We start from the raw sequence: 7,609 nt of genomic DNA, 5'->3' as shown, positions 1-7,609 counted from the left end.
ATAGAGAGAGAGAGGGAGAGAGAATTGATATGTAGTTTGCTTGAAGCATTGTGTGGGATAGGTATGTGATAGAGATTAAGAAGGCTATCACAATGCGAGGAATGAATTATAGTTGGTGTTGGTGAAAGGAGACGAGAACAATTTCCGCTCCATCATCTGGCATGCTATTAATCGATATGCCTTGTCCACCATTTGAAAAGGGGATTTTTTGTCCGAAATTATTATGGATATTGTCGCAGACATAACAGTAAGACGTTTGTATTTAAAACAACTGAATAAATATATGTATATATAGACATAAATGTATGTACTTATTGATTTGTAAATCGCCACTTGTTCCCGTCTCCTTTCACTAACACCGGCTATAATTCATTCCTCGCATTGTGATAGCCTTCTTAATCTCTACTACACACACACACATATATATATATATATATATATATATATATATATATATATGCACTTCGTTATATTAATTTCAAAATACAATTTGTAAGGCTTTTCACATTTTTTAATTATCATTTTATCATTTTAATACATTCAATTATTTTGTTATCATCGTTGTCATCTATACTTTGAAGAATGTTCTTTCTTTCGCATTCAAATTTTTTATAACGAACACGTCAGCAGTTTCTTAAACGCCCACCGGAAGTCTTTGTTCATAAAGGCGTATATCACAGGGTTCATACAGCTATTCCCATATCCCAGCCATGTAATAATTGACATCACCATCGGGGAGATTTGGCAGTGTTCACAAAAGGGTAGAATCATGTACATCAAGAAGAAAGGAAGCCAGGAGACGATAAATACACCCATTATAATTCCTAGTGTCCGCAGAGCCTTTCGGTCGTTAGCTGAGTGCTCTAGTTTCTCTTGTCGTCCAGTCACAGCGCAACTGTGGCGCGGGATACTTTTTTTAATGGCACTGGCTTGGATGTTGGCGATTCGCAATATGGCCGCGTAGGCGAACACCATCACAACAAAAGGTATATAGAAGGATGTCATTGCAGATAAAACAGCGTAAATTTTGTTAACAGTCAGATCACACTTTCCTGTGTCCGTATAGAGGGTCGAGGGATCGTCGGTGAACCATCCGAGGTAGATGGGAACGAACGATATGAGGACACTACAGAACCAGACACTTATAATCATACAAGCGACACGCGCGTTAGACATCTTCATTGAATAAATAAACGGTTTAGTGATGGCCCAGTAACGGTCCAGTGAGATGCAGCAGAGGTGTAGAATGGATGCTGTGCAGCACATTACGTCACAAGAACGCCAGAAGTAGCAAAACACCCAACCGAACCACCATTCACCGCCGGTGAGATCGTAGATGAGAGACAATGGCAAAACTAAAATGGCGACTGTAACGTCAGCGAAAGCAAGACTGCAGACAAAGTAGTTTGTGGGTATTTTAAGTCTTTCGAAGCGGAGCACAGCGACCAAAACAAGCAGATTTCCGACAAGTGTAATTAAAGCAATAATTCCATATGTGATACCAAATGCGATTTGAAGCGATAGCGAGAGTTCAGTGGAGTCGTTGACCAATGGACGATGACTTATCGTCAGATTTGACGCGTGTGGATACATTTTCGAACTATTTTTTTTGTTCGCCCTATGATTATTTTCTATATATTTCTCTCCTTTTATAAATGTTATGCTTCAGATTTCAAACGATTATTTTTAATAATATTTTTAGAAAATGCTTGAATTTTTTAAAACAATTTTACTATTCATTTAATATTTTTTTAAAATAAATTTCAATGAGTCACTGACAAGTGGATGATGGTGTATCGTCTGCTTCCAAGTATAGGAATACGTTTCGAGGTATTTTCTTTGTCCGCATTATGATTTGAGCCTTTTACTTTTATTTTTAATGGATTGTATCTCTCCAATTCCAAACGATGTGTTTACATTATTAAAACAAATTATTTAATTTTTTTAAATCAATTTAACGATTTTCTTAATTAAATTTAAACTTGTGACATATATACATAAAATATGGCTGCTGCTTTGAAAGTATTTTCTTCTCGGAGGGTGTTATTTTCACATGAAATAATGTCTTATGAGGAATATTTATAAAATAATAACAAGTTCGCCATTTAGACAAAAAATAAAATCACAACAATGCTGGCCAAACACAATTCACGATTATTTTTTATTCTTTGTGTAATATTTCATTTATGCTTCAGTGAATATTGCCACAGTGTTTGATAAATTTCGAAAAAAAAGTGATAAGTCGGCGAAAAGAAGAGCATATGAATTGTATAAAGTTTTTTAGTGATGGAACTTTGAAATATTTCCAGTAAATGAATTATTTAAACATGTTAATACAAAACGTGCTTTTTGTAGAATTCTGATCCGGTTTAGTGTTCGTTTTTTTTTTGCAATATTTTCATATATGATAGTGGCATGCCTTATGTGATCAATTCCTTTTCATTCATATATGAGTAAAAATAAAATTACACTCTTACTTTATTTTATTTTCTGCATCGAATTTCACCTTTCTGTTTTTTGTATACTTTTCTTTTTTTGTACATAATCGAATGCTTATAAATAAACCGATATCAGTTTTTCCCTTTTCCTTATCTTTTTTTAATTCTATTTTTAAATAATCAATATCATCTTCTTAGTTTTTGTCATAATGCCTATGTTATTTAATTTTATCACTCGCTAATTGCGTCATCTTATATTTTTGTTATCGATATGAATAAGTGACTATCACTCTCGCTTTAGTTTATTTTATATATTATTATATATATATATATATATATATATATATATATATATATATATAAAAGAATATCAGCTTTCCTTTCCTTTCCTGATATTTTCTCCTTTATAATTTAATCAATATCACCTCTTTTTATTAGTTTTGTTGTGTATTTTAAATAAACGACGTAATATCATATTTTTCTTATATTATGTATTTCCTTATATTATCTGCTTTTGATAAAATAACATATAAATCCCTATTTTTTAAATATTTTCTCGTTTTTTTTCCTTCATCAATAATCAAATGCCACACTGATATTTTTTCGATAAAATTTCTATCTTTTTTTTAATATAATCTACTATCCGTCTCTCTTTGCTTTTCGTTATACTTTCTTATTTTATGCAACAATGATTGGATATCTCTTTCTATGCTGTTCTTTATATGTTCTCATTTTTACTTTAGAAATAATAGAATATAATCGTCTAATTGTTTTATGTATGTATATATATATATATATATATATATATATATATATATTATTTATAAACAATTAAATATTATTCACTGATTTTTCTTCTTTATACATTCTGTTGTTTTTTTTTAATAAATAACCGAAATAACCGCCGCCATTACTTTCCGTAATAGTTCATGATTTTCCTTACAAATAATCAAATATCATTCGCATCATATTTGTGTTATATTTTTCTTGCTTGTCCATTATAAGAAATCAAGTATCACTCTCTTTTTATGTTTTGTAATATTTTCAAATTATTTTATATAAATAAACAAATAACACCTTCTTTGCTTTTCGTCATATATTCTCTTTTTTTGTATTTTTTGAAACCGAATATCACACTAGGTTGCTATTTATATTCCGTCATTTATTATTTCTTTTATTTATGAATAATAAACAGAATATCGAACCTTCTTTATTTTTCGTTGTAATTTCTCCCTTCTTATATATAAATTACGTTACATCACCCTTTCTTTAGTTTTCGTGATAGTTTCTCCTTATTTATATTCCGTCATTTATGATTTGTTTTTAGGTATGTTTCTCTTATTTATGTATAATACACGGAATTATACCCTTCTTTAATATTTCGTATGAATAACGTAACATCATCCTTTGTTCAGTTTTTGTTATGCTTTCTTCTAATTTATAAATAACATAATATCACCCACACTTTCCTCGTTATATTTCCCCTTTTGTTCTTTAAGGAGCAATCAAATATCGACTCTTTTTGTTTCTCCTTTTATTTTTAGATTTTTCTTTATTTGCAAATATCCCCTTCTTTATTTTGCGTTATCTCCTCTCATATTTTGAAAACAAAAATCGAAAACACTCTTCTCTTTATATTTTATAATATTTTGTCTATTTTCTAAAGAAATAATATTCAGGTATCATCAATTCTTTCGTTTTCATTATATATTTCCCCTTTGTACCTTATAAATAAAGAAATATCAACGTTTCCTTATCGTTCGTTATATCCGTTAAAAATTATCAAATAGCACTTTATAAATGATTGAATAAGCCCTATGTTGATTTTTCGTTATATGTATTCCCTTAACTTTATTATTAATCCTATATAACTTCCTCTATATATTTATTCTTGCTGTTAGTAAACAAAACAATATCGTTAAATGTATAAAACGGATGAGTGCGTTTTTCTTATTATTTATATAGTAATTTGAACGTTTTTCTTATTATTTATATAGAAATTTTAACGTTTTTCTTTTTATTTATATAGTAATTTGAACGTTTTTCTTATTATTTATATAGTAATTTGAAAGTTTTTCTTATTATTTATATAGCAATTTGAAAGTGTTTCCTTTTATTTATATAGCAATTTGAAAGTGTTTCCTTTTATTTATATAGCAATTTGAACGTTTTTTTGCTATTTATAATGTAATTTGAAAGTGTTTCTTATTATTTATATAGCAATTTGAACGTTTTTCTTATTATTTATATAGTAATTTGAACGTTTTTCTTATTATTTATATAGTAATTTGAACGTTTTTCGTATTATTTATATAGCAATTTGAACGTTTTTCTTATTATTTATATAGTAATTTGAACGTTTTTCTTATTATTTATATAGCAATTTGAACGTTTTTCTTATTATTTATATAGTAATTTGTAAAGTGTTTCCTTTTATTTATATAGCAATTTGAACGTTTTTTTTGCTATTTATATAGTAATTTGAAAGTTTTTCTTATTATTTATATAGTAATTTGAACGTTTTTTTTGTTATTTATATAAAAAGTTGAAAGTTTTTCTTATTATTTATATAGTAATTTGAACGTTTTTCATATTATTTATATAGCAATTTGAAAGTGTTTCCTTTTATTTATATAGCAATTTGAACGTTTTTTTATTTATATAACAATTTGAACGTGTTTCTTATTATTTATATAGCAATTTGATTTTTTTCTTATTATTTATATAGCAATTTGAACGTTTTTCATATTATTTATATAGCAATTTGAAAGTTTTTTTTCATATTATTTACATAGCAATTTGAACGTTTTTCTTATATGGGCTTATGTATTCGTTCGACTTAATATCTTCAATAGCTTACTTCCATTTGGGGGACATTTTGTTTCTTCTTTTTAATTGCATTAATCTATCTCGTCTTTCTGTACGCCTTGTTTTCTTACATTTCACTTTTCCGTCACGCGTGTATTCATTTTTTGTTTTTTCTTTGTTGTTTTTTTTGTATTATTATTATAATTTAGGGGGCACTTCCACGCCTATTTTGATTTTTGATTTTTCTAGTTTATTGTTTGTTAGAAGATTTAATAAGTTACTCGACCGTCTATTACAATATGATTCGCGGCCGTTCATCGTATCAAATAAGGTTTATATACAATTTCACGGGGTCATCTTATTATTTTGCAAAGCGTTTTCAAATATATTTATTTGGATTTTTTTCTTTGGAACTTTCTTTTCAATAGGATATTTATTCGCGATCGGTCATCTCGATTCTGCCTATTTTCATGTCGAGCACACGTCAAATTCATACATTTATAAAATGGGGCCGTCTTTGTGCCTTTTTATTATAATTTAGTGGACACTTTGAAATGTATTTTGACTTTTGCTTATTATTTTCTTTGTTTTCAAGAGGATTTAGGTCGAAAGGCGACCTGCTATCACAACGATAACAGCGATGATTCACGTCTCCAATTTTTCTGTTGGAGATAAATTTTAATTAAAATTATTGCCGGTCTATCGTATTATTTTGGCGGACGTTTTCAATTATATTTTAATTGAAAATTATCCCTATTATTGTTATTCTTATAGATACATGTTTTATTCGTGACCTGTTATTTTAATTATAGGCTCTGTCTATTTTTATGTAGGTTACAAACCGGGTAGTTTTTCACACTCTGATTTCTCCCCGTCACTTGCATCTGAAATTTAATTGTTCTCGTGTTTTTCTGTAGTATGGCTGATCATTTTTAAATGCATTTTGCGTTTTAGGTTTGTTTTTTGTTTTTGTTTTTTGTTCTAGAGGTGTGTAACTTTGGTTCGCAGCTAAGCATCTGAATGATAGACTTTTTTACGTATAGTTCAGTCACACGGCCTGTAGTCTATTAAGCTACAATTTTATCTGTGAAATTATATGCGTGCAATCAAACTGTTACCGAGATTTTATTTTATTTAGTTGTCATTTTCAGAATGTATGTTTGTTTTTTTTAATTTGTCTGTTATTCGGTTTATTGGATGTGTGCGTTACGTAGATACGCGACCTTGTATATGAATGGTGTACTCTGTCTGTCCGTCTTCAAACCGATTTAGATTCGATTCATCTTTAAAATAAAATGGCTTCTATTTTCTGAGCCCTTTTCAAAGTTTATTTTGATTTTAATTTTTTCTGAATATTCCTCCTTTACATTATAGCTATGAATTTTATATTATCTTTTCTTTTTAAAAGGGCTGCGTTCTTTTTTCTCTCGTTTAAAAGAACCCGACTGTTTTCAAACAGCTTCTTGATGAATGTTATCAAATCAGAAAAAAACAATTTCTGAAAATATTCCTTAGGTGAGAGAAAAGATTGTGATTATTCCCCTTTCCATGTGCCCTTAAGGTATCGTATTTTATCTGATTTGATTTGCTGATCAATCAAGCAAATTTGAAAAGAAAACGCGATTTCTTTTTAAATATATTTCACTTTATGTAGGAATAACATATACCTCTTTTTATTATATTTTTGTGTTTCTTAGACAATGCACTTAAAATGGCGATACAAATAAATGCCCGAAGGAAAAGGCTGATGCAATAAGAAAGAAGAATGAGAATTCTGTTTGAAAAGAAAAATACAAATGGATGAAAAGTGGAGAATCTGTCAGCGGATTTATATTTTCTTTTCAAGATATCGCCTTAAAGTGATATTGAGAGCGTCATTATTTCTTTCGACTTTAATTTAATTTTTATGTCACAAGGAGGAGAAAGAGTGAACAATATAAAGATTTATAGAAAATTACAGAAAACAAAATTGAAAGACGAAAACTCATAGAAAGTGTGATTCAAGGACGAGTTATAAAACTGCATTAATATTATATAAAAAAAACAAATGAAACCATGCAAAGGGAGATAATAAAATAAGAAAAATAAATGAATGAACGATGATATCTGAAAATTATTGGTAATCAAAAATAAGCTATTATTTTTGTTTTTCTTTTCAATGGAATATATTTACAAGAATGAAATACGACGTACACAAAATTTTAAAACGTTTATGTTATAAAAGACGGAAGGAAATATTGAAAGAAAAAGGGAAGAGGGAAACTAGTATACGTAATTAAGGGAAGAATTTTTTAATTTAAAGAAACAAAACGAGTTTATGAATTAACTAAATTGTATATATTTTATTGAATAAGCAGAATATC

General features: G+C 28.4%; 1 pseudogene across 1 annotated transcript; it reads right to left on the bottom strand.

Annotated features, from left to right (window-relative positions):
• Nucleotides 1–489: 489 nt before the first annotated feature.
• On the bottom strand, nt 490–7,609 carry LOC145266923 (octopamine receptor beta-2R pseudogene; annotated as a pseudogene). The gene has a single exon (XR_013864796.1). The product of XR_013864796.1 is annotated as an octopamine receptor beta-2R pseudogene (transcript).

Source organism: Euprymna scolopes, chromosome 42 (genome assembly GCF_053919585.1).
Source record: "Euprymna scolopes isolate OS-2025 chromosome 42, ASM5391958v1, whole genome shotgun sequence".
NCBI lineage: Eukaryota > Metazoa > Mollusca > Cephalopoda > Sepiida > Sepiolidae > Euprymna > Euprymna scolopes.
Note: the sequence above shows the minus strand (reverse complement) of the source record. Positions and strands in the feature narration are given on the sequence as shown.